The sequence below is a fragment of the Orcinus orca genome, chromosome 12, assembly GCF_937001465.1.
Source record: "Orcinus orca chromosome 12, mOrcOrc1.1, whole genome shotgun sequence".
Lineage (NCBI taxonomy): Eukaryota > Metazoa > Chordata > Mammalia > Artiodactyla > Delphinidae > Orcinus > Orcinus orca.
Genome location: NC_064570.1, coordinates 26204625 through 26222001, shown reverse-complemented (window position 1 = coordinate 26222001; position 17377 = coordinate 26204625). Strand labels below are relative to the sequence as shown.

At 42.2% G+C, this 17377-nt stretch overlaps 1 protein-coding gene across 3 annotated transcripts in view; it reads right to left on the bottom strand.

Annotated features, from left to right (window-relative positions):
- Nucleotides 1-1480: 1480 nt before the first annotated feature.
- The window catches only part of IL20RA (interleukin 20 receptor subunit alpha), a 55447-nt gene continuing 39550 nt past the window's right edge, over nt 1481-17377 (bottom strand). For 2 of the 3 annotated variants that reach the window (XR_007470658.1, XR_007470660.1), the window contains exon 9: nt 2598-5879. The gene's annotated coding sequence lies outside the window, so the exon portion shown is untranslated. Of the gene's footprint in view, nt 2555-2597; nt 5880-17377 lie in introns of those variants that run through there. The other variant, XR_007470659.1, reaches the window with a different exon arrangement.

Below are 17377 nucleotides of genomic sequence, written 5' to 3'. Positions count from 1 at the left end.
CTGGCATGACTCTTAGGAACGTGGAATTTTGAGTGATTCAACGGTGAGCCCCTGAGCTGCAGGTGTGTTGGGCCACATACAAGATAAACAAGCAGCTATGCAAGAAACCTCGTGGTTCCTGAGAGGTGGCAGGTGCAGGGTGGGTTCTTGAGGGCTCTTGAGTTTCTCAAGTTTCCAATGAGTCTCAAAGGCACCGTCTGCCCCTGGATTCTGAGCCCCTCCAGGGTTCTTTCAATCATATACTTTCCTCTCTTTTAAGGTAGTTGGAGATTTCTGACTTATGCAACCAAAAAGCCTTCAGTTGACACTCAGGATGTCACTGGCCTCCTTCAAAAATAGGAAAGGGGGCTTCCGTGGTGGCGCAGTGGTTGAGAATCCGCCTGCCAGTGCAGGGGACACGGGTTCGAGCCCTGGTCTGGGAAGATCCCACATGCTGCGGAGCATCTGGGCCCGTGAGCCACAATTACTGAGCCTGCGCGTCTGGAGCCTGTGCTCCGCAACAAGAGAGGCCGCGATAATGAGAGGCCGGTGCACCGCGATGAAGAGTGGCCCCCGCTCACTGCAACTAGAGAAAGCTCTCGCACAGAAACAAAGACCCAACGCAGCCAAAAATAAAAAAATAATAAAAAAAAAATACGAAGGGGACGAACTCAGCACTATCTGATCTGGAAGTTTCCCTTAAGCCCCACAGTTCTATAAGTCTATGGAATTAATGGTCCCCTTTATTGGGACAGTTTCTAAACCCAGCTTGGTAGAACTCTGGAATAACAAAGATTCAGTGAAAACCAGGAGCCAGATGGCAATGTGTTAAGACAGACCTCTTAAGACAGGAAGACATTTCCAATTTTCGAAAAATTGTGTTTCCTTAAAACCTGAAGGAGCATTTTGCTTCTCAGTCACTGAATTGAACGAGTACCTCTGCTTCCTAAACAGTGTAATTTCAGCTGTCTGTGCTTCTCTTCACGTACCTCAGACTGGGCATCTGGCAGTGACAGGTAATCAAATCATATCGAGGGACACTGAGCCATCTGCCTTGATCTCAGCCCTCAGAACTGAGCTATTGGAAAGGGTTTCAGCTTTTCATCTGCAGCTTGCAAGCCCGCATGGTCCAGTTTTCTCAATGAAAGTATTGATTTAGGCCTTTAAAAATAATTCCCGGCCTTGCTGACATCAAGGAGACGACTCATAGCATCAGGATAAAAGAGAATCAGGCTGTGAATAAAGCCATTCAATTTTCTTTTGCGCACAAAACAAAAGTCTGAAATGCCCGCCTTCAGTGGTCAAAAAAGAGCAGCGAGATAATTAGGACTTTAGGATTAAGAAAGCACAGTGTTGGGAGGTAATGAGGAGGTTGAGGGTGACAACAATTCCTGGGCTGCTGTCAGATGGGATATATGAAGAGGGATGGAGCTTATGCTCGATGCAAAGAAGGATACCTTTATTTCTGTTAAAGACTTGAATGTACAACTAACATCAAAACTGATTGGCTTTTAAATTACTTTTAAGTCCCTTAGTATCTTAGTCAGTTTGCTATAGCAGATTACACTAGACTAGATGACTTAAACAATCAATGTTTATTTCTCATGTTTCTGGAGGCTAGAAGTCCAAGATCAGGGTGCCAGGATGCTCTTAGTGAGGGTCCATGTGGTTATGTCCTCACATGGCCTTTCCTTGGCATGTGCACAAAAAAAAAGAGGGAGAGAGATCTCATGTCTCTTCCTCTTTTTATAAGGGCACTTATAATCATGGGGACTCCACCCTTAAGGCCTAATTTCCTATTTACCACCACCAAATACCATCAAACTGGGGACAAAGTGTTTCGACAAAAGAGTTTTGAGAGGACACAAACACTCAGTCCCTAGCACTTGGGAATATGTATTCTATTCAGGGATCTTTGGATTGCATCTTAGGTTGAGTTTCCCATAAGTGGACCCTGAGATAAGGATTCATGGGAAAGTAGTTTATTAGGAAATGTCCCTAGGAGAAACTGGTAGGGGAGTGGGATTGTGCAAGAGTGTCAGATCAATATCTCACAGGGCATAACTCTTACTCAATCCTGCAGTAAGTAAAACCATCCAGAGTAAGGCAAGGGTTACAAATAGCTCCCAGGGGATGTAAATTCCCGGGTAGTTACAGCTCTTAAGACCAACAGGCTGGGCAGCCTGAGAGTGGTCCTCTAACAAAGAGCTGCAGGTACTGGTTGGTAGGAGTGAAAGCACCTTGAGGGAAGGCCCTTGTGCAGGAAAAGGATCCATAGGGTATGGATGGTGCAAAGACAGCAAGTTGCAAGAAACAAAAACCCACCCAAGGTAACGTAAGCAAAGGGGTATCTCAGTTAAGATTTCATTTGGCTGCATATAATAAAAACTGGATTCAGCACCCAACCAAAAGAGTTTATGTTTCTAATAAAATAAGAAGTGCAGAAGTTGGCAGTCTGGGATTGGTGTAGCTGCTTCCTGATGGTATCAGTGAACAGTGTTCCAGCTCAACCTTCTTGCTTTTTGCTTCATGCTTGCAAGACGGCTCTTCTACCTCCAGCCTCATGTGTGCATTCCTGTAGGAAGAAGAAGAGGAACAGAAAGAAGGCCATATGTGTATCAGGAAAACAAACACCAGAAATCTAGAACAACCTTCTGATTATTTTTTATTGGCTCTGAGTTGCATAATTACCTTTAGATGTAAGGAATTCTGGGAAGTGGCATATGGCTCCCCTGAAAAGACTAACTTTTCTTTTAGTAAAGAAGAGAGAAAGGACAATGACTGGGCATCCAATAGGGGATTTTTTGCAAAAATACAGTGGGCCATCTTATGGGCATCCAAGGACAAGACACAAGCACAGCTTGGATTCCTGAGGGATGGTGCCAGAACTGGCCAATGAGGAGGTTGTGTTTTGTAAGTTAAGTCTGAATAGATAATGGAACATGCCTGTGCAAAGAGGAGATATGTGAAGTGACAGCACACACGCACACACACACGTCCTCATGCATGCTGGCTTAGTCCTGTGGCACTGTGAGCAGTGGCCAATGTTCGTGCTAAGCAGTTAGCCTGGCTGCACACGCCAAGGCTGGGACCTGGGTCCGGATTGGTGGTGATGATGGCGACAGCGGAAGCAGAAGCAGCAATAGTGGCAGCAGTAGCCATAGCCCTGGAGAGAGGAGGGTCCGCGTGTGAAGATGATGCTAGGATCCATGGTGGGTGCCTGTCTGCTGATCTGGTCGTGGAGCCTATCTCTGGGGCACTGACACAAATCTTAAATCTTTGGCCAGGAACTGCTGGAGCTCAGCTGGTAAAACTTTGTCAGCAAATTATTACTAAATTAAAAAAGACACATGGGCATTGGAATAAAGCCTATCAGTGAGTTGCTAGAATTCTTCATAATTTAAAATCTCTGGTTTTGAAAACTGTTGCAACGTTGCCAAATACATATCCACAAGCCTAGAAATAGAAATTAAACTTAAAGATAATCACATATGATGGAAAAGAACACTATTGTCATATGAAGCATCAGGTGAACCAATTATTAACGAAGGAAATCATTTTAAAATTAGTTTTCTCTTGTAATGGAAGATACAGTGATAGAATACATAAACAGATGTTTGAATTGTATATAAATCATGAAGTCAGATTTCTGTATAACCCCCACAAGTTACAGGAAATATAAGAGGAAATGTTAACATGCCATTGTTCAAATTTGCATTTAAAATTAGATCCAGACTTACATGAAAGGGATTTGTATGAAGGATCACATTTTTTAAGAAAAATTGTTCTGCAAGAATCATCAGCTCTAGATGTACTGATATTTGTATTTCAAAATAAATAATCAGAAAATTTCCCCAAAGTTTTCACAGCCTATAAAATACTCTTAACAGCTCCAGTAACTGGAGTTATCGGAAGATAGATATGGGCTTCCCTGGTGGCACAGTGGTTGGGAGTCCACCTGCTGATGCGGGGGACGCGGGTTCGTGCCCCGGTCCGGGAAGATCCCACATGCTGCGGAGTGGCTGGGCCCATGAGCCATGGCTGCTGAGCCTGCGCGTCCAGAGCCTGTGCCCCGCAACGGGAGAGGCCGCAACAGTGAGAGGCCCGCGTACCGCAAAAAAAAAAAAAAAAAAATTCAGTCTTGAATTTTCCAAGAGCACCTCACATTGCTTTCAATATCAATTGAAAATGAGTTGCTAAAAGTATAAATTTTGATGGCCTAATAATTATGTTTGCAGTAGTGAGCCAGAAAAGTCTAACGATCAATCAAGCCATCACACTAATAAACTATTATTTATTGTGTTATATAAGATCATGACACAAAAGAATATTATTTTGTTCATTTTGTAAGTTCAATTTGTAAATGATTCTTATGTGTCACTATTATTCCCTTGTTATGGACTGAATTCTGTCCCCTGTCCCCAATTCATATGTTGAAATCCTAATAAACTTCTATGTGACTGTAGTTGGAGACAAGGCCATTAAAGAAGTAATTAAAGTTAAATAAGGTCATAAGGCTTGGGCTCTAATCTCATAGGACAAGTGTCCTCATAAGAAGAGGAAGAGACGCTCGACATGTCTCTCTTTCTGTGTGCACAGAGTAAGGGTTGTATGAGATACACCAAGAAGGAAGCCATCTGCAAGCCAGGAAGAGAGGTCTTACCAGAAACCCTAGCAGCACCTTGATCTTGGACTTCTAGTCTCCAGAACTGTGAGAAAGTAAATTTCTGTTCTGTAAGCCACCCAGTATGTGGTACCTTGTTAAGGCAGCCTTAGCTGACTAATATACCCCTGCACATTTTATGAATAATTTTAAAGGAAAAATCTTTATATTTTAGTACCTTTAGTGGCATTTTCCCCCTTGCTTTTGAATAAGGGGGTCCACATTTCCATTATGTGCTGAACCCTGCCAATTATATAGCTGGTCATTCTCTGAATTGAGGTCACACTCTGCGTCTCTCCTAGGGTCTCTTCTCTCTGCTTCCTTTCTCTCTAATCAGCTTTTCATGGTTGCATATAACCCAACAGGCCACTTCCATCCCAACTCTACATGACCTTTTAGGTCAAGTGCTCAACATCAACCCATTAGTTTCATCTCAGAGCCCTGACTCTATATTTCCAAGAGAAAGAATCTAACTGGCTTGGCCACACATGTGTTCCTGGATGTCCAGGCCTCCAGCTGCAGGAGCTGAGATGGAAGGCGATTCCAAAGGCTGAGGACTGGGCTTGTGCTCTTAAGTGAGGCAATTAAAATGCATACGTGGGGACTTCCTTGATGGTCCAGTGGGTAAGACTCTGTGCTCCCAATGCAGGGGGCCCGGGTTCAATCCCTGGTCGAGGAACTAGATCCCGCATACATGCCACAACTAAGACCTGGTGCAGGCAAAATAAATAAGTAAATAAATAATTAAAAAGAAACAATAAAATGCACATGGGGAGGGTAACTGGCTTCAATTCCAAGCTCAACTTCTTTTCTAAGGGTGTGCGCTATCTTCACTCCTAAATGTAACCAACCTCAGTTTAAAAAGGAAAAGCAGAAACCACTGCTCTGTGCTAACAAGTATTTCAGGGCTGTGTTGCTCAGTTCTCCATCGACAAAGAACCCATTAAGAATAGGATTAGGTGGAAATTTTCCACAGAATAATGCAATGTCCGTGAATTTTTAGTTGAGGATCCTCAATTCATTCCAACATGGATTTCTGACATACTGTCTCACTTAACATTAAACTGTATTTGAAAAAGTTAAACAGCAAAGATATAAACAAAAATAGCAACATAAATATTTTCCAATGAGATAAATTTTAATAACATTTTTGGGTTAGATTCATACCTATAATTTTTAAAATGTACTAAAATCAGGAGTCTTGCTATACATTTCCAGAAGCAAACTTGGAAGAGTCCTGTTGAATTAAAAGTACAAATTAAAATCATTGATTACTGACAACTACCATATGCTATCACTTATATGTGGAATCTAAAATATGACACAAATGAACTTATTTACAAAACAGAAACAGGCTCACAGACAAAGAAAACAAAATTATGGTTACCAAAGGGGAAAGGAGATGCGGGAGGGATAGACTAGGAGTTTGGAATTAGCAGATACAAATTACTGTATATAAAATAGATAAACAACAAGGTCCTACTGTATAGCACAGGGAACTATATTCAATATCCTATAATAAACCATAATGGAAAAGAATATGAAAAAGAATATATATATATATATATATATATATATATATATAAAACTGAATCACTTTGCTATACACCAAAAACTAAGACAGCATTATAAATCCACTCTGCTTCAATAAAATAATCACCAATTACCAAAAAGTTTAATATAGTCACACCTTAGTTACCTAGAATTCAGGCTTACTGACAACTCCTGCAATCTGGAACCCAGCAATGGAACAAAGTTCCCTGAGGTACTGAGACATCTCTCACAGAATCAGTGCACTGAAGCTCATTTGCGTTAATTGTAGATGAGGGACCCAGTCAGAGCATGCTCACCCTTACTTTATACTCGCTCTAAATAATTTTGATTTTCTGGTTTGCCAGCCCACAGCAGATTAAAACCCAAAATTTATTAGGATAGTGGAAATAAGTGAATGGAAAGCAGAAATGCTGCTAAAACATATAAAGTGATTACTGACATTGGAGAGGAAACTGAAAGGAGGAACTATAAAATCACAGTAGTTTGGAGACATTTAATGCACACATGCACCCAGTTTGCATTCTCACATACATTTAATGAACATAAGCCGAGCGCCTCCTATTAGCCCATCACTGTGCTTGGTGTCCAGGAAACTCAGTGCCTACCCACAAGGGCTTATAATCCAGCATAAAGATTGACAAATAAAAATGCCATTATGATATAGTAGGGCGAATGGTTAAGTGCTGGATGAGACTGAGCCCAGGGCCATGAGCCAGAATACATTTAAAGTGTTCCGGGTGAGACGTGAAGAAGCCCTAATTAAGACAGTGGAAATGAAGAAGTGTGTGAGATATGAAAGATCAAGGAGGTAGAATTTCCACTTCAGGATGACTGATGAGTTGGGAGAGGTGAGGGAGAAGGAAAAGTCAAGGATGGCTCTAAGATTTCTGGCTGGCATGAAGAAACAGTGAGAGGCTCCAATCTCTCCAATAAGGGCATCACCTTATTACAGCTGACATTTTAAATGAAGACTTGGGAATCATGACATAAGGTCAGGGAAGTATGAAATCCATTTAGTAGTGATTTTCTGTATTGGGGAATAAAACACCTCATTGTAAATGAACGGTATACAGAGAAGTCCTTGTAAGTTCCTTGAGGGCAGGACATACATGATTTATCCTGGTGTCCCCAGTGCCCAAATCTGGTGGGTGCTTAATAATAATTTATTTATTTGACTTATAGAAACCAATTAGAATCACTCTGACCTTTTCTAGTCATCTCCCTTTAGGGAGTAAGATAAAACGGAGGAAATTTGTAAATGTCTTTCGTGCTTGAGCAGATAGCTATTGGCTCCAGACATAGTCTTGCAAACAGAATTATTCTTAAGGCAACTGAAAAGTCTGTGTTGTCATATTGGATCAGATCTTCTGAAGACCCTGGCAAGTAGCCTTTCCATCTCCTTAGATTTCCAGTGGCTTTTACAAAAGTAGCAGACACCAATTCGCTCTCTGATGCTGTAGGATCTGGAGGGACACTGGCAGTGCCACCTCAGGGCAGCGGGAGTAGCCCTGTGTACTCATAGGCACTCTGCGTGCTCACAGGTCCAGGGATACGTGTGCAGTAGGAGCCTGTCATTCCCTAAAGGCAAGGAGGCCTCATTCAGCCTTCCTGACCAAGTCCTCATGGGAATCTATTCAGAAAAGAAGTTTATCTCCAAGTGGCAACTTGTAAACAATTAATTAAGTCAAGATGCACTTAAAAGAAAAGCTCAGAATTAGGTCAGGGTTGAATGAAGGGAAAACACAGTCTAGATGCATTATGGAGCTTCTCTGAAAAGAACTGTTTTCGTGATTTTAATCACCGACATCTACTGGAGCAATGTAATTTTTCTTTTATTTGAATGTTTAATTTTGGAAGTTAAGCCTGAGAAACAGAAGCATTTTATCCTTTATCAGATAGCTATGAGTCATGATTGATACGTATGAAAAAATGAGTTATAAAATCTCAGTTGGCTTTGAAGCAGGAACAGAAACAAGAGAAAATAAGAATCACATTGCGTAAGGGAAACCAACTTCCAAAAACACTCCTGAGGATGTTCATCCTTGCCCATGAAATATAGCTTCCTCTATCAGATTGCTAAATTTGTGAGCTCAAATAGCAGATTTTGTCACTACAAAATCTCTAGTTGGATAAACACTATACTGCAAGGATATGGGTGTGTGAATTCAAACGGCACTGGGCAGTGGGCCTTCTTGGTCTTTATGTCTTATTCTTTACGTCTCTCGGTTGGAGGAGCCATGCTTTTATTTCTTTTGAAACCCTCCTTCCCCGTCCCCTGCAAGCAGCTGGGATTTTCTGTAAACCTGAAAGTTGTTCAGTAAGTGTGGCTGGCTAGTTGCCAGGTAGAGGTGAACCGTTCCCACTTCAGCCACCTCTGGGTGGGGAAATCATTCTGGAAGCATTTAGCTGGGAAGGGGGCCGCCAAGGAAAGGGCACACAGCCTAGCTCCTGGGGGCAGAGAGAGGCTCATCACCTCTCCCTGGACTTGCTGTCCGCGACCAGGGGCTGTGGGATTGCGGGAGGGCTTGGTCAGCTCAACGTTCACCTGGGAGCAGGTGGGGCCTGTAGATAGGCAGGCAAAGGAGGCGCCTGGGGGCGGCAGGGTACGGGCAGGCAGCGCGGGGCGCAAGGACTAACCCTGTGCCGTTTCTGAATGCAAGTGGAGGGGGCGCGCTGAGAATGGGCTCTCCTGTCACGAACGGCTCCTCGTCCTTAGGGGAGGGTGATGAAGCCGACTCTCCTCTGGAACGACCGTTGGACCCGAAGGAGCCAGTCTGGGATGTAAAGGTCAGTGGCTTTGCCTGCTGCACTTCACGGAAGACGGTCGGTGCGCTCTGCCTCCCGCGCTGAGCCAGCCACCTCCCTGGAAGCTGAGCCGCAGGAACGCTCCGCGGAAGGAAAGGCGGCAGGGGCTGCACCTGCTCGCAACTGCTTCCCACTCCGGCTTTCTCAGCGTCCTGACCCCGGCAGCAGCGTGGAACTCAAGTCAGCAGATGCTCAGGGATGTGAAGACGGCTTGGGCGGCTCCGCAGTTGAGGGCATATGTAGGAACCAGAGGCGGGAACCTTCTCTGTCAGAGACAGGCCGAGTTTATGCATTCGTAGATGAATTCTGGGCTTGTCTGAAATTTTGCTGGGGGTCTCCAAATTTAATCCTTAGGTGCTGATTTCTGTACTTTCCCTGGAAATACAGCTATGACTCAGAGATATTTATGTCAGATAACTGCCTTATCAGATACGTAGGGTCTTTAATAATTCTTTTCTATCATACCTACCACCTAGCCTTGAATGCTGTTTAAAAGGCAGACTTATTGAGGGTTAGGGCCCTTGCTGCTACAAATATATTTGCATTTCAGATTCTAAACAAACCAAACATGGCTTCCTAAGAGAGCATCTGTTTATATCTAGCAGTATTGAAATATTCAGCTAATTCATCCCACTTACAACTACAAAGTTTACTTTGGTTCTTTTAAATAGTTAAAATTAAAGGTCCCCAAGGTTGTATGAGCTCCTTTTTCTGGGACTGCGTTGAAGAGCTATCATTATTCTTCGGGTGGTAGACTGCGCTGTTTGCTAATTTCCAGCCTGATAGACGTCTCAGGGGACGATTCGCCGTCAGCGTGCGCATCAGGTTTTACTTCCTAATTTCAAATACATTTTTGAATGTTCCTGTCTGAGTTTATACACTGTGCCTGTACTTATAACATTGTTGGAAGGATGTAGTTCATTTAATTCTCACTGTTCCATCCTAATTACTTTTTCTGTGCGTCTTTGGTCTTTAAAAATGCGATAGCTAGGGCTTCCCTGGTGGCGCAGTGGTTGAGAGTCCGCTTGCCGATGCAGGGAACACGGGTTCGTGCCCCGGTCCGGGAAGATCTCACATGCCATGGAGTGGCTGGGCCCGTGAGCCATGGCCACTGAGCCTGCGCGTCCGGAGCCTGTGCTCCGCAACGGGAGAGGCCACAACAGTGAGAGGCCTGCGTAACGCAAAAAAAAAAAAAAAAAAAAAAAAAAAAAAAAATGCGATAGCTAGAGGCCTCTCTGTCCTTGAGGGTGGTGCGGGTAATAGCATGAATGTGCTCCTAATAGAATTTCCACACTTTTCTAAATGTCACAAGTGATGCATGACCATGATGAAAATGAGAAAACATGTAAGCAGAAAGAAAAACAATGCACTCTTATATGCATATTTATAAAAATGTATATTTGTAAAAATGTGATTCATTTCATCACTTTTTAATATTTTCCTGCTTAATATAATATGAACATGTTCCTTGATTCTAATGGTTGCCTAATTTTGCCTTGTATGGATGTAACAAAATTAATCTTTTGTTGTTGGAGATTCAAATTATTTAAAAATCTTTGCTATGGTCAATGCAGTGATGAACATAGTTATATTCCTGTGCATTTGCTCAAGTATTTTTGCAAGATGAATTTCCTGAACCCAGTTTCTTTTTGACAGTAGCTTTGTTCATGGCCTCAAGTGGCCTCCCCCTTCAGTGGGACTTGATTCTCCCAACACAGAAGCTTTTGCCTCTACTTGATTCTTCATATTAGTTTTTCTGATCTCGAGTCTTCATTTTAGTTGCTGTATCTCACTTTGGGATTTTTTTTTTTTTTTTTTTTTTGGCTGTGTTGGGTCTTCGTTTCTCTCTTTTTTAAAGTGAAGGTGACCACTATCTACCTGCACACAGTCGTCCAGATTCAGTCAACTGATGTTTGTCGACTGCATCACATCATGTCAGTCTCCTGCATAAAACTTTCTGGTGGCTTCTCATTGTCATTAAAGTGTAACCCAAACGTCTCACAGCTGCCACATATGGTCTTCATATGATATCACTTACATGTGGAATCTAAAATATGGCACAAATGAACTTGTCTGCAAAACGAAAACAGACTCACAGACGTAGAGAACAGACTTGTAGCTGCCAAGGGGAACAGGGTGTGGGGGAGGGATGGGGTGGGAGTTTGGGATTAGCAGGTGCAAACTCATATACAGAATGGATAAACAACAAGGTCCTACTGTGGAGTACAGGGAACTGTATTCAGTATCCCGTAATAAACTAAAATGGAGAAAATATGAAAAAGACTATATATATACGTATTACCGAATCACTTTGCTGTCAGCAGAAATTAACACAGCATTGTAAATCAACTACACTTAAAAAAAAAAAAAAAGCTCCTGGTTTTTACCTGCCCCCTGCCCTCATCTTCTTCCAGGTTCCTCCTGGCTCACTATGTACTACCTGCCTTCCTTCTGACCTTCCCTTCAAACTGCAAGTACATGTACATCCCAGAGACTTAGCACTTGCCCTTCCCTCGGCCAAGAACCCCTTTCTGGAATATATTTTTGGTTTGGTAATTAAAAACTCATTGTTAAACCCAAGGTCACCTATTCTACTATGTTTTCTTCTGAAAGTTTCATAGTTTTGCATTTTAAATTTAGGTCTGTGCTCCATTTTGAGTTAATTTTTGTGAGAGGTGCAAAGTCTTTGTCTAGGTTATTTTTTTTGCCTGTGGATGTCTAATTGTTCCAACACCATTTATTGAATACATTATCCTTTCTCAATTCAATTACTGAATTGCCTTTGTGGCTGGATCAAAGATCAGTAAACTACATTTGTGTGGGTATATTTCTGGGCACTAATTCACATAATTTTCAAGATTCATTTATTCATATTTTCCATCAGCAAATATTTACTGAGAAACTACTATATAATAGACACTTATTTAGGTGCTAGGAACATAGAGTGAAAAAAAAGGTCAAAATCCCTGCCTTCAGTATTTTGGTCCACTTGGCCCTATGAAACATCTTTACTCATGAAACTACTAAAATCAAAGCTTTGATCAATCCACTATCAGAGATCTTAACTTTGGATCTAAACAGAGATGTAGTCTCACTGAACACAACTCACCGTACTTGAAAAGAGTTCGTGTTGATATATTCCAGTATTCTCATTGACTTGACCCAAATTGATCAATTCAGGTAAATATAATTTGAAACCTTAAAAAAAATCCCTGCCTTCATGGAGTTTACATTCTAGAAGTTAGGTAATATATTACATGTAAGAATATTTTTAGAGTTATTCACATTCCTTTCCCAACTAAGTACAGTGTGCCCTTAAATGCCCCTGTCTTTGCTCACACTTTCCCATGCACTTGCTTGTTCATCACAAGTTTGAGCTGAGTGCTGCGCACTGTTCAAGGTGCTGGGCTATGAAGAGACCCCCTTCCCTCCCATCTCTGTTCATTCGATTCTCACTTTCTCTAGCTGTTGGAAAAGAACGATAATATGATATTTAGACCTAGGCATACCTGAGACCTTGAGTACACTAAGAAATGAGATACTGGCTAAGTTGTATTTACCAGCTTACTCTGATGCTTCCAGCAAAGAAACCTCTACTTCAGTGCTAACTACCTTGGGCTTTTCTGTATAATTGGAAGGAGAACAGATAATATTTATTCAGGTTGAAGGGTGATATAGGCAATGTTTTTAAATTGTAAACCACTCTTAACCTGTCATTTATTTGTACTTCTTTGATACATAGCTGTCTGGTCCTGGTCTCAGAGTCAGAAAGAGATTTATGGAAACAAGATGGGTTCTGAGCCTTATTTGTGTGAAGTGTTCCCTTTTCTGACAACCCAAAACCTTCATTAAGGAAAAAAAAATGATAAAAGAGACTTGCTTAGGCAGGATAGCAATGACAAGGAGAAATAATTTTTAAAAAGACACTGGTTTTTAGACTCACACTGTTTTTTTGTAAGGGAGAGAGCTCAGAAGAGTCTGTCTAGTGCCAAATGCTTCAGGTGGGAATTTTTCTTTTTCTTTTTTTAAAAATATAACACTTCACTCCTTATTTATTTATCTATTATTATTTTTTTTGCGGTACGTGGGCCTTTCACTGTTGTGGCCTCTCCCGTTGCAGAGCACAGGATCCAGACGCGCAGGCCCAGCAGCCATGGCTCACGGGCCCAGCCGCTCCATGGCATGTGGGATCTTCCCGGACCAGGGCACGAACCCGTGTCCCCTGCATCGGCAGGCGGACTCTCAACCACTGCGCCACCAGGGAAGCCCCTTATTTTGTTATTTTTATTAAAAAAATATTTTTTTGGCCGCACAGTGCGGCCTGCAGTATCCTAGTTCCCCAACCAAGGATCAAACCCAGCCCCACGGCAGTGAAAGTGCGAAGTCCTAATCACTGGACTGACAGGGAAGTCCCCCAGGTAAGAATTTCTAAGCTCTTGTACATCACATTCAGGGAAAGGCACTACTTGGCTCACCTTAGCTGTCCACAAAGAGCAGGTCTACGGCAATTTACGAAAAATAGGATGAGTGACTAGCTAGTGAACTGCCTGGAAGAAAAAGGAGAAAATGGGGGGAAATAAAGAAGATCCCAAATATTGTTTTTTCATAGTAGACATTTAGAGGCAGAAGAGAACTTAAAGACCACCTATGTCAACCCCCAGCCCCATGGAGGAATCCTCTCTGCAAAAGCGTCAGCAGAAACCAGCCCATGCTTGAACCTTTCCTGTGACAGGGAACTCAGTTCCTCATATGGTTATGAATTAAGAGCTGCCACTTAATTATAGAAAGCCCTTCCTTCCTTGGAACTGAACTCTGCCTTCTAGCAACTCCCAAATATGTGTCCTAATTTCTTTCTCTGGAGCAATAAACACGTGGCCAATGTCCTCACTCACAGAAAAGTCCTTTGCATGTGGCAGCTGTTTGGACTTCACCAAACCCTGGATTCCCTCCACACTTCCCCTTATGTCCTGGCTCCTGGACTCTCTTTGAGACGCTTTTTGGTTGTTCAAGCCTTTGTTAAAAGGTGATGCTCAGAATGAACATACACTCTAGATTTTTGAAACTGGGGTTAAGATCATGTGGGTGGCTAAGAAGAAATATTAGCACACCTTAATTATACTTCTGTTTATACTTCATTTGGGGGAAAGTTAAATGTTTAAAGTTCATCATTATGCCTGGATTAAAGGCGTTTCCACTTGAACGTGTTTAAATTTGTAATTTTGCAAATTTTTCATTTTGGAAGCTGCTGGCAACAAGCTGGCTGGAAATATGGGACTTAGGAAAAGCAAACACATTCTATTTGCCAATGGTCACTAAGCATGTGTAACCAAGGCAAGCTTATTACAGAAAGGAACAGTTAGCTGGAGTGTAAAGGCAGGGCATTTGAAAGTCGTAATCCTTCTTCTCTGCATACTAAAATCAGCAGAGATCAACTGTTAGCTGCTTCATAAGGAAGGGATTTATTTACACTATGTAATTTTTGTCAGTGGGACTGCCTGCCTGCCTGCCTGAGATCTTTTTTTTTTTTGCGGTACGCGGGCCTCTCACTGCTGTGGCCTCTCCCGTTGCGGAGCACAGGCTACGGACGCGCAGACTCAGCGGCCATGGCTCACGGGCCCAGCCGCTCCGCGGCACGTGGGATCTTCCCGGACCGGGGCACGAACCCACATCCCCTGCATCGGCAGGCGGACTCTCAACCACTGCGCCACCGGGAAAGCCCGCCTGAGATCTTTTTAACTCATTATTACCTGTGAGTAGGAGAAGGCGCTTGCATTTCAGAAGTTTGTGTGAATCACGTGTCCTCCTCACTTCCTGCCAGGGCTCAGGTATTCACTCTTTGAATAATGGCAGTTCTCAGCCGAGCCAAGGCACGCCCTTCACCACGGAAACCCAATGAATCAATTGGTCAATAGTTCTTTTCTGTTCAGAATTTTAGGCATAATCAAATCTTGGGAAACTAAGAAGATCTGTAAACAGAATATCGTCATAAAATACTTGTTTCCGACTTGCAAGGGAAAATGTTTAAGAGCGATCATCATTCCAAATAGCTTTACCAATGGTACAAAGCTGACACTGGTTATGGAACCTATGAGAATGACACAAAATTTAGGGGCTTTGGGGTACCATTATTGTTTTCCTTAATTAAATATACACACATTAGAGGATATATTAATACATATGTGCAGTTTAAAGAAGAATAATCAAAGGAATACACTGCTTCTACCATGTTTAAGGAGACTGTTACTAGTTCCGCTGAAGTTCCCGTGAGCTCTGTGCACTCCCATCCCCTTCAGTCCACGGCGGGAATCCATGATCTTAAGCTTTGTGTTAATCATCTCCTTGCCTTTCTTTATAGTTTTACCATGTATATATGACTAGTGTTTAATTTTGTATTTCTCGAGATGTTATGTAAATGGATTTATCCTCTGTATATTCTCTAGAAATCACTATTTTTGCTCAACACGCCTGTGAGATTCACGTTGCCATGTGGACGTGTAGTTCCTTCCTGTCCATGGCTTTCTTCCGCTGATAGATAAATACACTCATTTTGTGTCAGGCACTCTTCTAAGAACTTTCAATATATTGATTCCTTTAAACCTCCCACAACCCTAGGAGGTAGGGACAATTATTATCCTTATTTCATAGATGAGGGAAGTTGGTCCCAAAAGGTTAAATAAATTGCCTAAGGTAATGTGGATGAAAAATGTCGCCTGCCGCATCCTGACAGTGCACGCTGAGGTGTTTCAGGATGGAGAAAAGCGGGACGTTGGCCATAGATAGTTAAGGTGCATATCAAAGGAATGATTTCAATGAGCCCAGACTCTTGGATCTTCCCAGACACGGAAAAGCACTAAATTCACTAACTTGATATGTCTGGTTTTCTTTAATTAGCAGTAGTCTTTTGATGTTCTGATTGATGGTTTTTTTTTTAATTTTTATTTTATATTGGAGCATAGTTGATTAACAATGTTGTGTGAGTTTCAGGTGTACAACAGTGATTCAGTTACACATATACATGTATCTATTCTTTTTCAAATTCTTTTCCCATTTAGGTTATTACAGAACATTGAGCAGTGTTCAATAGATCGGGATAGATCGGGAGTTTGGGATTGACATGTACACATTGCTATATTTAAACTAGATAACCAATAAAGAATTAACTGTATAGCACAGGGGACTGCTCAATATTCTATGACTGATGTTTTTTTGCAAAAACTCGTATATAGCCTGGCTCTTCTCTTATCTCTTCGGAACAGTCTATCAGAGTTATGTGAGAGGCTGCCTCCCGGGCTTCAGTCCTCAGAAGGTCTGCCGAATAAAATATAATTCTCACCCTTTAGGTTGTGCAGTTTTTTTCAGTAGACAGTCCATACATCCCTTTGTTAGTCAAATGCTGCGAAATTCTTTTAAAAGCACAAAGTTGACAAATTTAATGGAGATCCAATATCCCATGCCTCCTTTTTGGGGGGGGTTGGGATTAAAATTCCCACTGATTTTTTTTCCCCTCTCACATCAAATGTTCTGAAGCGTCTGCATTTCAGATTGGAGAAGAATGCACTCGAGGAGAAGGAAGAATATGTAAACTATCTTAATTCTATGGGACCTCTAAAAGCAGTGGCTAATTCATACGTCCCACAAAAGTCAGTCCCAGGGACAGGCAAATGGCAGATGGTAGCTATCCCCAGCAGCGTTCATTGTCTCAGTGGCCTGGGCGTGAAAACACAAACACCAGACGATGGCCATATGGCTTAATACCACTTAATACCAAATACCACTTAATCTAGAGAACGACGGATTGAGATGTCAGAAAGAAATCTGTTGAGGAAGTAAGGGAGAAAATACCTCGTCTGTTTCCAAATTTAGCAAAGTGCTAGAGACAGGGTTTTAGGGAAACCCATGAAGAGGCAGCCTTGCCTGAGGACAGAAGGAGACTCCTTCAACCGGCACCAACACAACGTAATCCCTCCCGGTAGGGAGCCTTGGATGAAGCAATGCTTTCAGAGCCTTAACCTGCCATCTTTACTGGCATTCAGAACTGAAAACCACCTGGAAGATTTGTTGCAGTCTAAAACTAGTAAAGTACAAAAGAAATCTTGTGGCTGCCATAGGCAAAGGAATCTGGAGGAAACTCAGTGATAAACATGAATGTTTATCCAGGATTTACAGTGAAAGCCAAGATTGCCTTCAAGGATCTGTCACTGAAGATCCTGAAGACCTTTAGAGGAAAGGTGGAAGGTGGTCAAAACTAAGCACAGGGGAGTCCAACACCCTCAAAGGGAAGATACACGACCATCTAAGAGTCATCCAGCCACTCTGCAGAGGCAGTGAGTTCCAGGAAGTAACATTTTGGAGAGGTTCAGTTTTCTTTAAAGGATT